Raw genomic sequence first — 21,235 nt, forward strand, 5'->3', positions numbered from 1 at the left:
TTGATGGTGCATTGACAGCCGGCGTGTTGAAACTAATCTTAGACCAGTTATTCTGCCTTTTCTACGCACCGTTCCAAGCGAAATTTCCAAGCAGGACATTCCTGCCCATTAATGGCTCTCATAACGTGATAGCATCTACGTGATGAAGACAATAATAATAACAATAATAAGGTTCTTTATTAACTTAAATTAGACACATTCATGATTCCATATATATTATCAGAGGAGTCTTACAATAAATTGATCACAAATGAACAATAGGGAAATAAAAAATTATGCTACATGCACCACCACAGTTCATCCGACAATATAGTCAGGAGTCCAGTTACAATACAAATTAATAACAAAAGAAAATTACAAAATAAAGAGGGTTGAAGATTTAATGATAGGATGAAATCTTGAACGACCCGGATCTATGATCAACTTATCAGTTGATCATAGATCCCCGTCGATTTTCAGCGAGTTGAGTGTGTCAGGAGTCACATTTAGTATGTGTCAATGCACTGTAACAACTTGAGCTTTGAATGCAAGGAGTGGTGTTGCGGAGGTGGCTGTGTTCTGGCAACCTCTGCCCCATAAGCGTCCCAAATGTTTATTATTTTCTTTCTTTTTCTTTTTTATAAAAGCCCAATACACGAAAGATTTTTGACATATATTATTTAATACCGTGCATGGTTTGAAGGTTGTGATGACTGAAGATACTTATACTGTACTTACAAGTATATAATCATGTTTGGACGAACACAGATGAAGCGTGCCTTTGTTTTCAGCATTTGGGCTCTGTGGATTGTGTGATTCATCCAAGGTTGGAGCAGAGTGCACCCTTCGATGTGGTGAAGATCTAGTATCTTCAATCTTCACAACCTTCAAACCATGCACGGTATTAAGTACTATAGGTCTAAAAAGTTTCGTGTACAGGGCTTTCATAAAAAAAAAGAAAAAGAAAAGAATAAACATTTGGAATGCTTAGGGAGAAGAGGTTGCTAGAAAACAGCCACCTCCGCAACACCACTCCTTGCATTCAAAGCTCCAGTTGTTACAGAGCTTTGACACTTCCTAAATGTGACTCCTGACACACTCAACTCGCTGAAAATCGACTCGGATCAACTGATAAGTCCTATCATGATGAAATCTTGAAGCCTCTTTATTTTGTAATTTTCTTGTGTTATTAATTTGTACGTTGGATGGCCTCACCAGATCTTCACTTTCTTGGCTTGCATTCGCTAAATCTGTCACCCATTGGATGCATTTGGGATGTGATGGCACATCCCAAATGCATGTGGGATGTGCCTCTGCCTGTCAGTCCCCCTACCACTATAATCTAGCCCATAGCAGAAATGCAAAAAGAATGGCTCAGTGCTAACCAAGACGACATTCACCACTTTCCTCACTCCCCTCTGCCGAGGTTTGGCCGCCGCTCGTTTCGCTGTTTATGGAGGCCACTTCCATATCACCGTATTTTCGAAATATGGTCACCATATTTTCGAAAGTAAGTATTGCTGCATTGATATGCAAACTTAATAATTTCTTATCTACAGTGATATTTATCACTCCACTTATTTTGAGCTCAAAGCATGCGCTTCTTTTAGGAAGGAAAATTTCAATGACCAGTAGTGTATTAAATTAGATGGAAACTACTAATTTAAGGAAAGCAAAAATGCACCATTACTAGACTCCATTAGACTATCAGATTACTCTACAATAAAGTAATACAGGACTGAGCTCAGAATGCAATGTCCATAAAGACAGGATTAAGGACTGTAGGACCTGCATCACAGAATTGCAGATTTTCTTTCCCCTTAAAACAATTTTTTGTCGATTGATTTATGACTAATTAATAACAAAGTGGGCTAACTGTTCGCCCAGTTTCCATCAAGGCACAATAGGAGTAGTCGTTGTAAAAAATGAAACTATACTTCCAACTCTCTAAACCGGATACAGTAGTCTGGCAGCCCCAACTGAACATCTCATCCTTCTGCATTTCTTCCTTTGTTGTTTTGATGAACACTTTCCTTTAGGAAACACGTTGGTAAACACTTTACTTTAGGAAAGTGTTTACCGAATAGCGTTCATTACGAAAATAATATTTTGGAAAGGAGAATATACAATTGCTCTGCTGTTGGATCTTGCTATAATCTTTGTTAATTCCATGTGATCGATCGCTCTCTCTCTCTCTCTCTCTTCTCTGTTGCAACGAAGTTGGTTACTAACTTGCACTCTGTTTTCTTCAAATAGGCTATCTCAGTAATAACAGCTAGACATTTTGACGTGCAATGTTTCAACCGTAGGGATCATTAGACAGGTTTCTGTGAATGACTTCGAAATTCAACTCTAATGTATTTTATTTATAACTATTTCGGTGACCACAGTTTTACGCAATAACTGCTGGTTTCCCAGAACAGCACACTATGGAAAAACGTATAGCTTGAAAGAAAAGGAAAGGCAGCACATAATTATAAAAGCTAACAGCAGAAAGGCAGTGTCACTGAATGTCGCAAACAGTGCGTGACAGTCTTCTCAGGCTTGTTGATCACCCAGCTTTACATCTGTGTTTCTACAATGACGTACTTTATATGGCGCAATTACTTTTTCATATGGCTGGCCATTTTTATTCTAAAACAAATGCATTACTGAATTTATTTATTTTTTTATTACAATTAATATATATATATATAATTTTTTTTTTGTTAATTTTGATATCTTCAACATTTAGCAATGTTTAAAACTTTAAATATTGCAAACTGCTCTAAATGAAGACACCCATAAACCCCAGAAATTCGAAGACTGCGATTGTTAGAGAAGAATACACTCTCAGGCATGTTTGTTTGCTGTTTTGTAGCTGTTAACAATAATAACAGATTTCGCCTAAAGGCACCAAAATTACATTTTTCTATTAAAAATATAAAATTCAAAATATGCAAATATTTTGTTCTATAACAATGATCAGCAGTTAACTCGTAATTCATTCCGAATGTGTACGTTGAAGGATGAACACGTCTCTTTTTACATCTCCCTAGTCGTTCCTTGTGCTTTGGCTCACAAACTAAAATTTCTAAAACATATTTGAAGAAATGGAAATCCAACGGTGGCAATAAGAACAAGAAACGATTAGGGAGACGTAAAAGTGAGAGGTTAAAGCTCTACTTTCTACCACACACCTGCAAATAAATTTCTGTCGACTCCGGTGGGTGCTTCAGCAACAACTTATACACGTTCATGACCAGCCTGTTGGGTGCAGACACATTAAGACGTGTATATCCGGTCATACTCTAGGCGCCGAAGTCTGGACTTCAACTGTTACGTCCTGTATGATGACTGTCCTCTATTATAAAAGGACTTCTCCCTCGAAATAACGATACTTGCTAATACGCTGTTATAAATATATTTTCGTGTGTAAATTTGTCATTTGTGTGCTCCAGGCTTTAATTATGTTTTATAATTGAATACAACAAAATTTTTTTTCTCCTCTTTGTTTATTACGTTGTGTTATTCCTTTAATGTAAACCCCTGGCTTGTAACAGTGAAGGGTGTTATGTACAGCCTTCTGTATACAATAAAGAATTCTTCTTAAATACTAGTATTTTACGTTTCCCTATCAAGCAAACCTAGTCAGGTTTGTTTGTTGTTTGGCTTGTTTGGTTTGCTTTTAGGAGCATCGGCAACTAAGGCCAAGTTGCGCAGTGTACATTGTCTGTAAATTTGCCCGTGTTCTGAGGTCGATTTTCTGTTTGCTGCACAAAAAATCCGAGTTTCCGAGAGAAAAAACCATGCTACTGTCGCCTGACACCCACTAACTCAGCCACGTTGTGAAAAGACCCATAAAAATTCATCCCTTCATCGACGGGATTCGAACTGAGGTTTTTTCCACCCGGTGTGGGGAGGACGGCGATCCAAACAACTGTACTACCCACGAGGACCTAGCTGTCAGGAGCCAAAGCATTGATGTGTCTGGAGATAGCTGGTTACCTCATCTTGCCATCACACCCTAGAGAATCCGAGTTTGGAGCTGCAAGCAGTCAACGGCACACTTGCATTTCCATGGCACATAGAAAGGTGCATGCTACAGAAGAGCTGTAGCCAACAAAACAAGCCTTTGAAAACAAAAAACAAATGCTCACCATCAATCGGTATGGTCAATGAAAATCCTCCGTGGAGAGATGTGTCGGAAAGTACACCAAGTTTGGACAGTGGATCAATGAAGATCCTCCGTGAAAAAGAGAAATTCATTCAAGTTCTTTCAGTATTAGACGTGTTTTAATATGGAGGATCCTGGGGAATGCTAACTACCTGAGCGTGTTGTCCCAAATTGAAATCGAGAGGAAGAGTTACAGTCTCGTGACGTTTGTCGTTGTACGGACTAGCTCCACTACCCGCAGCAAATGGAACCATGAATGCTCCTCTACACTGATGTTCCGGACAATTCTACATTGTTGCAATTTTATAGAAGTGTCCCTATACTATGTGTCATAAAACAAGATTTATGAAAGAGTGGTTTGAAGATTTTGTTTTATTTTTGTTAATCGCCAAAGCAACTAAAGCTATGAAGCGTTAATGTGTCCATATGTTGGGTGTATTCTGTGATCGCTTTGCCTGTTTGTTAGCCCTTGTGTTGTTGTTGTTGTTGTTGTTATTTGGTTTTTAGGAGCATTAGCAACTAAGGCCATATTGCTCCGGGGATATGCGGTGGTCATTCCCTGACCTTTCCGCATCCTCCGTATTTGGTTCAAGCGTGTGCTACGCACTGCTGCTCCTGTCCACCTGGCTACGGAGGCGCCATTAGCCCTTGTGAGTAGAACAGTTTGTATAATCACCGTCCTCCCCAAAATGGATGGAAAAGACCTGAGTTCGAACCCCCATCAGAAATTTCTATAGGTCTTTTTCACAATGTGACTGAGTTAGTCAGTCTCAGGCAAAGGTATGATGAACTCTTCTCCCGGAAACTCGGGTTTTTCAGTTGTCGTCGAATTTTAGGCACCTCAGCAACTTAGGCCGTAAATTTCGTGCGTTTTGTGGTAAATTTGTTGTTTGCTCGTCGAAAAACCCGAGTTTTCGGGGTAAAAAGCACTCTAACTAACTCAGCCACTTTGTGAAAAAGACCCATAAAAATTCCTCAAAAATTTCTTGAAGGGTTTCGAACCACCCGGGTCTTTTCCACCCGGTGTGGGGGAGGATGCTGATTATACCAACCAACTGTGCTACCCACGACTGATCAGGTTTTTCGTCCAGCAAACAGCAAATCGAATACAGAACATACACAATTTGGCCTAAGTTACCGATGCGACTAAACCTTACAACAACCAACCACCCTTTGCTGGACGAAAACCCGAGTTTCCTGTAGGAAAAAACCACTCAACCCTCGTTTGAGACCGGCTAATTTAGCTACGTTGTGAAAAAAGCTCATAAAAGTTCCTCGTATCACTGACGGAATTCATACCCAGGCCTTTTCCACCCGATGCATGAAGGACGATGATTATATCTACTGTGCTACCGCGAGGGCTGATTTGAAGAGAATAACAGCGGAAAATGCAGTGGTTAGCACAGAGTTCGACCACAACTCAAGTGAAGATCCATGGCATGAACTGGAATGCAGAATTAGAGGAAAGCCAAGACAGCTCTTTTTGTTAGTGGAATGCAAGAATGCTTAAAAAAATGTGTAGCATAATATGGCAGTGTAGTATCAGACACTGACAGACATTAGTAGGAGTCTTTCACGATGGCGTTGTTGTAGCGTGTTAGGCGCATCAGCGACTATGACTATATTGCTCCGAATATACTGTCTGCAAATTGCGCGTTCTGTGGTCGATTTTCTGTTTGCTGGACGAAAAACCTTGCTACCCTCGCCTGAGGCCGACTAACTCAGCCACGTTGTGAAAAAAAGCCCATAAAAATTCCTCACATTATCGACTGGACTTGAACTCGGATCTTTTCCACCTGGTGTGGGGAGGACAGTGATTCACCAACTGTGCTACCCACGAGAGCTTATCTTGATGCATAGAAGCAATCATTACTGCCAAAGTTGGGATGTCACAATCGAATTTCTTTGAATAAACACAATTTTGTTTATAAGTGTCGAATGACTTTTGAGAGTGTTCAAAGGAACTGCTTGTCCTATCAAGTGAATACTTACCATCCACTGCAGTTATAGCATATTACTAGATAGGGAAGAATAAAGTGTATTAACTTCATTTTAGCATGAACAAGGATGAAAAAAAAAAGTTACTTAAATGCTCGCAGAGTGCAAGTACAAATTGAAATAATTTTTCCATCAAGAATTTTCACTTATTGAGCAGGTTTCTAAAGCTTTGTAGTCCTCATTCAAGACTTCATTTACATGCATATTATCTCCCATGAAGAATACTGTGTTCGCCACTTGTCGATTGTTATGGGACGTCTGGGTCCGAATCCAGTCAGAGCGTGGGAGGAATTATTAAAGGCCTCTTCAATAGGAGATTCGGTTATGTGTTCTGAAGTGAAGTAAGTAGAGTTCCCTCTTGAGTTATACGAACAAGCCTCTATTCGCTGATCAATGTCTGCAAATGAAGAATGAATAAACCTAAATTTAAGACCTGGGCATAAATTTCTGTTTAGGTGAAAAAAAAGGGGGGGGGGCAATACGTCAAAAACCAAAACTTCATTGGTTTAATTAATTTATTTATTATTATTATTTTTTTTAATTCAGAAACAAAAGATAATAGCAGATTTCGAATAAATCGAATTTATCTTAGCAAATTCATTTTACGATGTTTTCAAATCCTCCTGAATTAACGAATGAATAAAACAATATGCGTAGAAAAAAAAATAATAAAATTTCGTATGTCCGCATTTTGAGCCTGAAATAATTAAAATTCTAATTCCAGGAAATTATAAAGCATGAAAATATTCCCTAAGAATTTCCTTGATTACGATAATAATACAGATTCTTCCAATTTAAAGCCAAAATATCTGTTCGTGAGTTTCCATTTTGTGCACAGTTAAAGTTTTCACCGAAGGTACATTATTGTCATTACTGTCAACCAGACGCTAAATTAAGCTCACCCGAAACTGTTTGCAAAAATAGATCCCTCTTCTGTCCTCAAATAGCATAACATTCAGACCTAATCCACTAACAATGCACTCCACAACCAAACGTATGACGTAAAGTGGAAAAGTTTTTTTCTTTTTCTTGCTTACTGGCGTACGACCAACAACAATCAATTCCGATGACCTGACACGACAAGAGCTGCCAATACCAGTTCTCGGTTCATCTTCTAGTATTACCGCGTGTGCAGACGAACAAAGGACTGCCAAGTAACTTTTAGTTACGCCAAGCATAACATTCACACAACGATTGCTTATTTAAAAAAGAAAAAGGTATTGCATAATGTTCAGGCATCACAACCGAAACACAAAGTATCATTTTTTAAGGCTTTTTAAAGATTAGTATGAATTTTTTAAGTTGTCCTCCAGATAGTAACTGCATTTCCGTTTGATCAATTCAAGTAAGAAAGAAAAACATGTTTATACTGTCTTAATAAGTTCACTAATAAATATCGATATACATACATAATCCAGACCGGAAAAATGCTCTAAAACTGCCCCCCGACACCGCCACCCATCCACTCAGAGCCACAGTTAGTCGATTTTAGGAAAGGATTTCTTCTACAGTGAAGGATTTCTTCTACTGGAAAATCAGCTTTCCCTCCCACTTATTTGCAAATCGACCTCATGGCTCTAGTTTTCCAAACGCCTACCAGAAACCACTCGTCTAAAACCAAATCAGTCCTACACATTCGAATAAAATTTAAATAATCTACAACAATGTTCATCAATTGCATCAAAATAAATTGAGCACTTCACTTCTCGCGTGTGTCTATTTATAACGTCAGCACCCAAAAATATTGTATTTGGATATCACTGTTCCTCTGAGGTTACTTCTACCCATATGAAGTACATTGGCAAATGCAAAGTACTGCATATGGGTAGAAGTAACCCTAGAGGAACGAACAAACTGTGTGGTACTACACTCAGAGTGGTAGAAAATGAAAAAGACTTGGGAATAATTGTGCAGTCAGATATGAAGTTTTCTGAGCAATGCAGTAACTGAATTTCCGTTCTCAAAAAGTTGTCTGAGTTGAGAGAGAAACTTCGTGGAATTCACTCGTCTGCCTTACACTTCGGATAGTTGGTCGTTCGGTTAACCGACGCTCTACTGTAAACGAAATTCAGTAGCATTTATTTTACAGTAGAACTTTTTCCCCCCCTAATCTCTTTTCTTTTACATTTATTTTGTAGTAGAAATAGTGTAAAGGAAATTCAGTTGAATTTCTTTTACAGCAGAATTGAGTTGAGAGACTCAGTTCTACTGTGGGACCTGCACCATCCTCCGAAAATTATGGTTCTGTTTGAAAAAGTGCCGTGCGTCATAGTGCATAAATTTAGGGTGTTGAAATTTTAGCTGAAAAAGTTTCAGAACCGCTGCTATATACCTAGAGTTTAATGTTTAACAGCTGTTTATGAAGAATCAAAATACATATTTGAAATAAGTGATTTGTTCTCAAAGATTTGAACAAAATAAGTGAAATAGCTCATCTATGATTAATTCAGTTCGCAGTAAACTAAATTCATTCGCGGAAGTCTGTTATTTTGTCAACTTAAATATCTGAGCGTTCACGGATGTCTGCTTTTTCTTTTCGTAAGCACCGCATAACATCCAAAGATTCAACGATTTCTTAAACCACTGAGTCGTCTCGGTAAATCTACTGAACCATGAATTATTGAACGCATTAGTTACCGATAAAAATCTTAAAAAAGTATGCTAATTAATGCACTGTATGCTATGAATAAAGAGTCATGATTCACTTAGGACTCAACGTGGCCACAAAAAAAAAAATAAATAAAAATAAAAATACATCGAAATTGGCACACGAAATACTTTTTTAATTGATCAACGTTTAATTTTCCACCAAGAGGATTACTGAATTTCAGTGACACCATTCTTTTAGATCTGTCATCTTGTGGTTTTCCGCATAGGGCTACTCATCCAATTAGTATAAACACTACGTTTTTTGTAATTTATTTATAACTTTGTTAATCCAATTAGTGATTTTTTAGATTTATAACTGATCAGTTAGTTTAAATATTTGTTAGATGTCTTTATACTTGCTGTTTATTAATTGGCAAGAACGAAGTAATTGGGAAGATAAAACAAAACAAGTGAAATAATGCAAATGCTGACATAATTAATAAAACTTTGTACAATAAAATTATTACGGATTACTCAAAAAATATGGCTGATAAAATCAGCGGGAACACCGATAAAACAGGCAACAGCTATAAGAGCACACACACACACACACACACACAAAATGCAGATAACAAACAGGGAGCATATCGTTTCTGCAACGCTTTCATAATTTAGAAAAGAATGCTAGTTCCAGACATGTCGCAGATGAATAACATGTTAAATTTAAATGCTTTAGTCTTTGCTACAAATTCATATACACATGAGATAGTTGTTAGTCTTAACAGGCAAGTTTTTATTTCTTAAAGAAAACGTTACGGCCAGATCTGGAGGAGAAACTGCAAATTCAAAATAACCATCTCGGCCATGAACACTGTTATTAATGCATTTATGAAAATCTCGCACGTTACGCGAATCAGCGGTTTGCGAATAATCATTATCCATTGTCGCAGTGTTACGATGGAAAGTTAGGTTAATAGCCCACAACATATCCGATTCCTGCAAAATTTATTAAAGAAAATGGCATATCAGATTAAAAACGGAAGACTATTTTAAACACCACCTATTGGAAGCTTGAAGTTGTGGAAACAATGTTTAGTCTCTAGAGCTAAGTTCCGGTCAATGCTTCCCATCTCTTCCATCATGCAGTATGATTGATGACTTTTGAGGTTACGATGAACATCGTGGCGAGATCCAATATTCCTTACATTTCGAGGGTACAGCTCTAAAACGGTGTTCGCAGGCCGGCCGCTAGTTAGTACACCGGACCGAACCTATTGGTAACTCTCCAGGAGGCTTCCGGATCAGCTAGTGTATAATCTTACTACCTCTACTCTGTCAGATAGTGACTGGAGGTGGACGGAGTCCGAGTAGCGTGTATGCGGGAAGCATTGTCCAAGCCATGTTATGTCAAGGATCTGGGTATATTCTTCATCTTCATACTGCATGTCCCACCCACTTTTTCTTACTATCGAATACACCATGAATTGTCAAGCTAACAGAGCAAGCTTATCTGCGAGAAGATCTAAACCTCCCAAGCACTTAATTAATTTCACAAATATACGTGGTCTCAATTGTAATCTCAACGATGTCCATTTCCACTTGCAGTCTGCCAAACCCCATGTACTTTTTCTGACAGAACCTTAGTTACCAGTTGATTCAACTACTGCTCATCTCAGATGCCCAAATTATTCGCTGTATGATTCCTTTCGCCTCAAAGGTGGTACTTGTGCATATGTACGTTCTGATGTTCCCTGTCACTGACTTGGCAATTTGGAATCTCCTCTCTTTGATCTTCTCTGGCTTAAAATCTCTCTACCTCATTATGTCTAATTCATCTGTTGTCTCTACCGTTCTCCCAACTCTACTAATCACTTGGAGCTCTTTGACTTCCTCTCTTTGTAACTTGACTTTCTCCAGTAAAACTTTCTTAAAAGTGAGGTAATTTTCCTTGGTGATTTTAATGTTCACAATTCCAGCTGGCTATCGTTTTCTAGTCACGGACCCAGCTGGTTGAGATGCTGAGGCTTTTGCAATTACTAATGACCTTGCCCAGATTGTTCATTTACCTACAAGAATACTGGGCAATCCTAATCATACAGCCAACACACTTGATCTTTTTCTCACAAACAACCCTTCTAAGTACACAGTCGAAGTAAGAGGTCCTTTAGGCACTTCAGATCACAACTTGGTGATTGTCTCTTCTCCAATTTGGCATTACAAAAATGCAAAATGGGATGACCTGCGAGATTTCTTTTCTTCTTTTCCTTGGTCGGATTACTGTTTCAAAACTTCTGATGTCAACGTTTGCTCAGATCGTGTCAGTGAAATTATTCTTGCAGGAATGGAATCCTTTATCCCACGCTCCACTTTAAAATCTCGTACTTTATCTAAACCTTGGTTTTCCAATAAATGTGCTAAGGCTATTCAAGAGAAGAATGTTGCATATCGTAATTGGCTTGTTTCTAATTCTTCAGTTTCATTTTCTGCCTACGCCAAAGCTCGCAACAATTGTAAATCAATTATTAATCAGTCCAAAATAGAGTTTGAACAGGTTAAGAGTAGAAAACTTGCTTCTTGCCCTAGTGGTAGCCTAGCATTCTGGTCTCTTGCCAAAGCTATTGGCCGCAACTTTTGCCCATCTCTGCTCCCACCTCTATCCAAACCAGATGGCTCTGTTGTCACTTCAGCTAAGGATAAAGCTGGCCTGCTAGCATCCCATTTTTCTTCCAACTCAAATATTAATGACCTTGGTAAAACACCTCCCATCATTCCCAACACGCTCCATTCAATGCCTCCTGTGGTCTTCCGTCAAAAGGATGTCAGAAGGATTTTGACGAATCTTGATGCTAAGAAAGCTCCAGGTCCTGATGGTATTTCTCCACTTGTTCTCAAAACCTCCTATTCTTTGCCGCCTTTTTTCACTTTCGTATTCCAAAGGTGTTTTTCCTTCTGCTTGGAAAATTGCTCATATCTAGCCAGTTCCTCAAAAGGGCGACAAATCCCTCCCATCCAATTATCGCCCCATTGCAATTACTTCTACTCTTTCTAAAGTAATGGAGAAATCAATTAACCGCCAACTCTTAAACTGCCTAGAAACCTTCCATCTGATCAACGATCGCCAGTATGGATTCCGTCTTATGTTACACATTTATGGCTTATGTTACACATATTCTGGCTTATGTTACACATTTATGGACTAATTCAATGGAAAGGTTCGGTGAAACACAAGTAGTTGCTCTTGACATCTCAAAGGCTTTCGATCGTGTTTGACATAAAGGTCTTCTAAAGGAGCTTTCATCTTATAGTTTGCCATATTTTTTTTTAGTAATTGGTTATCCAGTTTTCTCTCTCTGATCACTCACTGAGGGTGGTGGTAGATGGCTCTCTGTCTTCTAACATCTCCACTAATGCCGGTGTCCCCCAAGGTTCAGTTCTTTTCCTCTTGTATATTAATGACCTTCTTCCATTGACTGGAAATCCTATCCATAGTTGTGCCGATGACAGCACATTGCATTCTACTTTCCATTTTGAGAAACCTTGCCCTGCTCATCAGTTTAACTTGTCAAAACTCTGCTATCAATTCCCATTCCTTAAATGCTGATCTTCAGGTAATTCTCCAGTGGGGCAAAGACAACTTAGTTGATTTCAACCCTTCAAACTAAAACTCAGTCTTGTCTTATATCTCGCAAAAAGGATTCTTCTGCTCCTATGCTTATCTTTAGTGACACTCCGATTTCTAGGCAAAATGATATATCTCTTTTGATAAGGCGCTTCCGTAGCCAGGCGGGAAGGAGCAGCAGTGCATAGCACACGCTTCTTGATTAGACCAGGGTTCGAACCCGTGACCACCAAATACGGCGGATGCGGAAAGGTCAGGAAATGACCACCGCATATCCCCGGAGCAATATGGCCTTAGTTGCTAATGCTCCTAAAACCCAAATAACAACAACATATCTCTTTTGGGGATTACCCTGACTTCTAATCTTTCTTGGCACAAGCACATTACAAATATTGCTTCCTCTGCATCTAAAAAACTTGGTTTTCTCTTTCGCTCTCGGCGTTACTTTTCTTCTAAACAGCTGCTCACTCTATAAATCGCAAATCCACCCTACCATGGAATATTATTCCCAAATCTGGGGCGGTGCTCCCAAAATCTCTCTCAGGCTTCTTGATTCCATTCAGAAGAGGGCAGTTAGGTTAATTAATGATTCATCTCTAACAGAGTCTCTCCACTCGCTGTCTCATAGACGTACTGTTTCTGCTGCATGCATTTTCTACAGATACTTCCATGGGCACTGTTCTTCTCAATTGGCTTCTATAATTCCTGCTCGCTCTTTCAAAACAGTCCGAACACGTGCCGCCCCCAGCCAACATCCATTTACTGTCCAACTTCAAACTCACAGAATCAACTTTTCATCTTCCTCGTTTATTCATTCAACTGCAGTTTTCTGGAACAACCTTCCTTCATACGTATTTCCTGAAAATTATAGTCTACAGAAGTTCGAGTCTAATGTCAACAAATATCTTCTTTCGTCTTCTCAACCTCCAACCCAAGCACGGTACTAAGTACTATAGGTTCTAATACCTCTCGTGTTTGGGGTTTACATAAAAAAAAAAAAAACACAAAATTAAACGTACTATGATATTTCAACACTCAAAATGTATAAATTTTCTGTTTATACTCCGGCACGACAACCAAGTCAGTGGAGTTTACAATAAATCGTCAATACAAATATTTATCGTATTTAGTAGTTAGGGTTTGAAGCCCGGTCCACTCAAGGAACCCGTACAATGCACTCTCGCTCTTGACCACTGGGCTAGGCAGCCGACCGGGCTAGCCGAGTGGGTAAAGTACCTGCCCGGCAACCCCAAGGTCGCGGGTTCGATTCCCGCCTCGGGCTTGGATCAAAGTACTGCAAAAACCTTGGGAGGTGCAATATGGCCACAGAAGCCGATGCGCCAACAACTACTAAATCAAAAAAAAAAAAAAAAAAAACTGGGCTAGGTTACATATTAGACATCTAGACTTAATTCAAACAACTAAGGATCTCGAATTGTTATGATGAATGAATGGAGGAGAACAAAAGACGTGCGTTATTAGAGTAACAGGAATGGATAAAACCCCCAATTGTGAAGTGAAGTTTCCATTCGTGGAAGAGGTGTGGTCACTGGGGAAACCTGCAACGTCAATGAATGATTACAACGTGCACATTTTAGTTTGTCTTTAATTTGAAATAAGGCGAAGGAATTTTTTCGTTAGAATCCTAATGAAAACTGCTGGAAAGAATAACATTCTCCATTACAACCATTAACTCATCTCATTTCTCCATTACAACCACTAACTCTTGTGGTTGCAAAACAGTATAATATTCTCCCCCACCCCTCCCAACTTTCCAGCACTATGCCTATGTTTTTGCATTACACTGCTCCTGATATGTTAAGACTCATCTTGACTTTCTGAAAAGTTTTCTTTCGCCCCTCCCCACTAAAAAAAAAAAAAACAATAATAAATAATTTTATTATTATTTTTTTTTTTTTCAGTTTTATACAGTCGATGGGAAAAATATAGCATGCAATTTAGTTATGTGTGCTTGTAGATGAGAGGAAAAAAACTTAAAATCTCTCTCGTGCAGAGTAACTTTTAGGAACAAGACAGATTTCTGTGTCGTATATCATTATCATTAGAAGGATCAGAGACTACTTTTTTTTTTTGCTATAAATTAATCACCCATTTCAACAACCTGAATCCAATTACCATTAAGGAGCATAAAAAATCTGTCACCTGAAAACAAGACACACGCCGTAAGAAACTAGAGGTTTGAACAAATTAGACGAGTACTGAGAAACTTCGTGTATTTTTTCGCATATTAATCACATAAGACTGCTTGTTTCTTCCGTTTTTTCTGCATATAAATCACATAATACGTACACCGTATTATTATTTTTAAAATATTTTTCTCCTATTATGGGATTTTTTACGCCCCGTGACTCTCTTACTATCCTGCAGGTTCACGATCGCGGCTTTCTGGAGTTCCATGTAAATATTCTCTGGGAGGTCCATTATTACTAGGTCCTTATGGAGGCTCTTTGGCAACATTCCGGTGGTTGACACGACGATCGGGATGGTCATTACTTGTTCTATATGCCATATTTATTTGACTTCCTATCTTAGGTCCGAATACATCCTGATATTGTCCTTGTATGTTTTTGGAGGCCCCTGGTTGAGCAACGCTAAGTCGATCAGGTAGGGTAGGTAGTCATTTCCTTCTTGTCAATGAGGGTTATGTCTGGTCGTTGTGCGGGGTAGTCTTGTCCGTTATGATAGCACGGTTCCAGTATAGCATATGAGTAGAGGTCTCTAATTTGGCTTGAAGCTCGTACTTGTAATACGGTAAACTTTTTTTGATCAGCTGGTATTTTTGCGATAGCTTCTGATGTATTATCCTGACCACCTAGTCGTGTCCCATCTGGGTGATCACCCTGCATCCTGCGGTGATGTGCTAGATTGTTTCTGGGGCCAGGCAGCATCGTTGGCATGTGTCATCTGATACTTCGGAGTCCTTGGCGATGTATTTCCTATAGTTCCTGGTGTTTATTACCTGGTCTTGGATGGCGAGCATGAATCCGTCGGTCTTGGAGTCTTCCGTTCACGAGCCAAGCCTTGGAAGCTATTTTATCTATGTAGTTTTGATGGAGGCCATTGTAGTGTCTGCCATTAAGTGCCTTCTTCGCCCATCTTTCTGTCTGTGTGAGTATGGTCCTTCTTCAGATTGAGTGTTGTTTGCCGTTTGTCTAACTTTCTTATGGCTTTGTAGATTGATGCTGTGTTTTCCAGAAGTAATCCCGCAGGTTCCTAATCTCCTTCCTATCTTGTTCAGTGAAGTCAGTCAATCCCTTCCTCTTTCTTTGGCTATGCCCAGTCTCTCGATTGCGGACTTCGGGTGGTGTTGGTGCCTCTTGGTCATCATTATCCTGGTCGATCTCATAATATCCTCCGGATCGGTGTTCGTCCAATCTATAATCCCGAATTGTTTATGGACTGCGTAAGTTTTTATGGCTATGACAATGTTCCAGCCATTCAGCTTTGATTTTAGCAGGCTTCTGTCTCTGATGGTATTTCTCACTCAATACTGTAAACCTTTCGTTTAAAAATCCTTTATTTATTTATTAGCTTAAGCGCTAAGATAATTAAAGACACGCGCCGAGAGTATATTTTGTTTTATAATAACGTATTATAAAAAAAAAAAAAACTGTTTTTATTAGTTTGTTTGTCTATTTTGCATGATGAAAAAATCCATGCAATCTCGTCTGAAATCGATTTCACGGTGTAAAAATAAATAAATAAATAAAATTTCTCCTGTCTCGAAGGGAAGTTGAATCCATGCCTTTATCACAGGGTGTGGAAGAATGGCGATTATAGTCACTATGCTATCAGTGGAGCTTACAAAATCCTGGTTATGCAACTATAATAACATAATACAATGTCAATTATGCAAAGAAATCAACGCACTGGCAGACAGCATCAGCTGCAAATGATGTGCGTATGAAAGTGGGTGAGCAACAGTTGTAACATTTTAAGAATGAAACAAATTTAACTTAATGCTAAGAAGGCTAGCATTGCTTTCGTTTCGCAACATCGAGAGGAAAAGAAAAAAGAAACAAACTTGAATTGTTTTTTTTTCTCTTTTTAAATAAATAAATAAATTTTCTGTTTATACTACGGGATGATCCCTGATCAGAGGAGTTAACAAGTTAGAGAATACAAGAAACAGCACCGTATTTAGCAGTCACGCGTGCTTGAACCCCGGTCACTCAAAGCGCGTGTACTTGTGCACCCTCGCGCCTAACCATTTGGCTATTGTGGCCACAGACCAGTGGCACAACTGTTTTTCAAAGAGTATGCAGCAGTCGTGTTTATGGAAATTAAAAATGTAATTGATAACGTGGGAAAGCACTGATGTTCAGAATTCCATTCCCGTGAAACTTGTGCCCTGAACTTGTGCCCTGAATTTTGCACCTGGGGAGTGGCTTAAAATAATACCTTGAGTTACGTGAACAAAGAAAAGCAAAGCTATATCTGGACCATTTTAGTTTTTAAAAATATAAATTTAAAAATAGTTTTAATGCATTGCCACCTCAATAACGACAAATACGGGGATTCTATAGTTATAATGAGCGAAATGCATTTAAACTTTTCGCTATAACGAGGGGGTTTGAACAACTGCAATAAAGTAATTTTTTTCGTGCATGTTTTTGCAAATTCGCTTCTTGTTTAACTTAAACCGATGTTGATGCAACATTACACGTGCTATTGTGTTTTCATTCTCCAGAGTTATGGCAACAAGTTTATGTGGTCGTAGAAGCTGTCTCTGAAGCGTAGAAAACATCAATACATCGTCACTTGACTGACCTTTCTGTTTCCACTTTTGTGGGTGAGCAACCAACATTACTAACTGTAGACACGTTGTTGAACTTGGGTAGAAAGTGCAACACTTGATAAACTATACATATGTAGTGACTTTTCATGGGGAAACGTGTGAGGAACATTTTCCAATAAAGCTTACTGGGCTCGTAAATAAACGGAAAAACATGGACTTGCTGAATAATATTAGCACGCAAAATACCATATCAACTATATTATTATTATAAAATTATTATTATCATTAAGGAGTAGAAACAGAGTTTCTCAGTTTCTAGTTTTGTTCAGCATTTAGATACTTCTAACTACAATTTGGTTACAATAAGAATCCATTATGACAAGTGCGTTTTTCAATTTTCGTTACAGCACACTTCCACAGTATTTTATGTAAGTAAGCGGACATTAAGCAAGATTTCCCTTACTGTAGTCTGCAATTTATGCGTATCCAGTTTATTGCAATGTGCGCTGGATCTTCCACGATGAAACTTAAACATGTAGTGCTATCCATTAAGTGAAGGTCCAGGATAAGGGCTATAGACTTCCCCCTCCCCCAAGGATCAAAATAATGTGGAATTATTTTTACGGATACATGATAATTAAAGCTTAATGATTTTCTACAGACTTAAGCCTGATAACCATACCAATTTGACAAACGATTATGGCGTGGAGAAATAAAAAATTTGGACATAAAACAAGAAGAACCAAAATCGATTTTTCGAACTAGTCAATTCTCAATTCAGAAAATCGACGTCCCATTATAATAAACTTCATTGCTCTGTCACTTATGAATACCTTCACAGGTAAACTTGACTGCACTAAAAAAATATAAAGAAATAAACAAACAACAGAAAATATTATTTGCATAATTGTTTCCTTGTTACCTTAGTTTCATAATGAGTTTCCTAGCAGAACAATATTTGTTTTTAGTGATAAAAAATCTATATACAACATTCTGTTATAATGTATCTAGGGCAATATTATAAATACGTAAATGTCTAGAAATATATATTTCAAAGTTTCGGGGCTAAATTTTTATTTAATCGCTTAAGTCTATTCTTAATTCTGCAGTTTTTAAATTATTTATTTAAGCAACATTTTAATTGTGTATTAATGCCATTCTGATTCCATTATATTCCATTTTAAAACTTCGGGTTTCGAAAATAATTTCTGATTGTGCCTTCCAAAGAATTCTGCATTAATCAAAACTCTAACACATAATTATGCACTGATATAAATAACAACACAGCAGTAGGCTTCAATTTCCGCAAATATTCTATTTTAAAAATATGAAACATTTATATGAAAATTATATAAACACCAACAAATGCACAAAAATATATAACATAATTGTAAAACATAAGAGAGTTATTGATACATAAAATATACATATTAAAGGTTATTATAAAAATCAATAATAGAAAGATGGATCAATTAATGATAAATGATCGCAAACTTTGTTTAAATTCCGCTTTTATCTTCTCTAAAACTGGAAAATATTAGCGCATGTTTAAATGGAGGAGAAATACTTCATTCATTAAACTCTCCAGTTTGCATATCATTGAACGATCTGGAAGTGAATCTTTTTTCTTTGAAGACGACTTACCAAAGATAGGTCACCAACTGGCATTTTTAGGAACGTAAAACTAGGGCAATGTGTCTATTTCACATTAAATGGACTGCATTAATCGATACCTTTTCGACGTCATATTCCGTATCAGTATAATATCCTAAATATTTACTATAGGTTAAGCTGAGATTTCAAGAACACTCGGAAGGTTGTTTAGCATTATGCCACCACCCCCCGCCATTTACTCATCCCTTACGTTTCATATAAAATAAAACTTCCAAGGTTCCTAGAGCGAGAACATATTGAAAAATTTAAAATATTTATTAATCCGTTTATTAAATAAGTTCGGTATCTTCAACCATAACTAAAAACAGCAGCCATGCCCTCACCTCACAGGGATGATCTAAAAAAAAAAACTAAACCAATGCATTCGCTTTTCTTTTTCTTTATGGCGGGCATCCCCAATTTATGTACGAAAAGAGGTGGCATAAATATGTGTTTTGGTGAAACCATTGTGTGAACGTGTGCGGATACTTCGAAAAACGTAAGAGCAACATCCACCCCTTCAAACACGCTCACATAAACAGCGTGTACCTGCTCCAAACAAATGTGTTTGGGACTGAGACGTCGGGTGTAGCTAAAGAATGTGCTCTACGTCACATCAATTAGCAGGATTCCTGTCACTTCTTGTAGTACGAGACCAGCCGGAAGACTGTGCAATGGCACATGGGACCGCCGCACGAGCATGTTTGTTTCCGAAATAACGAAACTAAATATAGCGACACCCTTTCAATTACTTACACTACTAATGAATACGGTGCACACTAAAATAACGACACAGGCATGCTTCGGCTTTTCCCCCCAGGACTACTTTCTACACGAACGCTGTTGCCTCGGCATTTTCTTGACCCACACGTCATTTACCCGATCTAGGAAATGGGTCTGAAATCGCGGACACGCGCCTCTAACGAAATGTGGCAAAGCATCGAAGGCGGAAGGCATCGCTCGTTACGTTTACGTCCTACCTACAGTGCAGCGCACAATTACAGCGAGTTAGGCCTAGCAATATCGGGATCCGCTAGCATATGCACAAACATCTAATTGCTAAAAGAGCGCGTGCACTCACTCACCATCTTCCGGAGCAGTCCCTCACCTACCAGGAAGGTTGTAAAGTCATCCTTACACCATCTCCAAACATACAGCTCCGGGCAGCAGCGACCAAACGCGTGCCTACCCAGCACGTCATAGTACATGTACCTGAAGGTTGCTGCCCCTGCTTAGCTGGCTGGTTTAGTGCTGTGAGCGCCGCCAACAGGGTGCGATGTGTGTCTGATCGATCTCTCGTCGCAGTCAGCGACTGGAGTCAGATTTATATATACACACATAAATAGAAAACAGGGAACAACATAATAATCCTCGGCAGAACAGCGCTAATCAAAGTCTCTTCCACCTTCAGTTGAAACGATAAACCACGTGAACAACCGGATGAGACGCGATACCTTACGATTTCATAGCTCGTCGACTGTTATTCGCTGCTATTTGTTTACGCTAACGATACGGCACGTATGTCAAAGGCAGATCAGAACGCCGAAACCGAAAGTGAAAGAACTTTTTTTTTTAATCGGGTTCTTTTTATTTTGGAAATCACCCGAGGCGTGATAATTAGAAGGCGCAAAATTAAAGCCCGCGGGGAAATGTATAATCAAATGTACCTATCGTCAGGCACTTCACATATATAATAGCGAATAGACTTTAAACTCAATAGTTTAAAACGTTTTTGATATCAGCTTGAGTTGATATCAAGCATCTACCTTCTTATGCGCTAACTTCTTATCTCGGAACACCTTTGTTATGAATATTTCTCGTAATTTACGAGTACATTTGCCATTTATAATAATCACGCGCAAAGTATTTTTATTTTAATGCAGCGTTTGATTTTTCAAAATTAATTTAGCGTTTAATTTTTCATCAATAAAGATAATACCCGCAAGTTACCACACAGTGGCAAGAATAGTCTTTCGCCAATATTTTGCAGAATGTCCCAAGATTTTCTAAAGGGGCACAAAAGCAGTTAAGGGGGCTAAAGCAGAATCACATTATTTTGATCATAAGGTGGTTAACCGTTTTATCTCTCTCTTTTATACTTACTTATTCAGGTTTCTTGTCATATGATCATTCAAATATTGGACGCGAAATCAAATTTCATTTTCCCCTCTTATTTTTTGTCGTGTAACTTAAGAAAACGGAAAAAAAAAACTATGTTGCCTAACCATTCGTGCAATATGAAAATGATTGCAGGAAAAAATGACGCAACATATAATATAAACACTCTTGTAGTAGCTCATGTTACCCAAGGGCCGCAATGGACGTGCGTTATCTGTCGTTAAAAAAAAGCGTCAAATGGACTGCGTGTAGAATAAGTAAAAAGAAAAAATCTGCAAAAATTATCAGTAGCAAGATAGAATTTCTCTTTAAAAGAAAAATATCCAGCACTCAAAAAGAAATTTTTCAAGAAAGATGATTTAAG

The 21,235-nt window shown here is 38.3% G+C and overlaps 1 protein-coding gene across 2 annotated transcripts in view; it reads right to left on the reverse strand.

Moving 5' to 3' along the window:
• Positions 1-19,934, reverse strand: part of Atx-1 (Ataxin 1) — a 313,804-nt gene extending 293,870 nt beyond the window's left edge. The window contains exon 1 of one of the 2 annotated variants that reach the window (XM_090382387.1): positions 19,839-19,934. The gene's annotated coding sequence lies outside the window, so the exon portion shown is untranslated. The remainder of the gene's footprint in view (positions 1-19,838) is intronic. The other variant, XM_090382383.1, reaches the window with a different exon arrangement.
• Positions 19,935-21,235: the final 1,301 nt, after the last annotated feature.

The sequence above is a fragment of the Mastigoproctus giganteus genome, chromosome 10 (genome assembly GCF_048544385.1).
Source record: "Mastigoproctus giganteus isolate SK-2022 chromosome 10, ASM4854438v1, whole genome shotgun sequence".
NCBI classification, from domain to species: Eukaryota; Metazoa; Arthropoda; class Arachnida; order Uropygi; family Thelyphonidae; genus Mastigoproctus; species Mastigoproctus giganteus.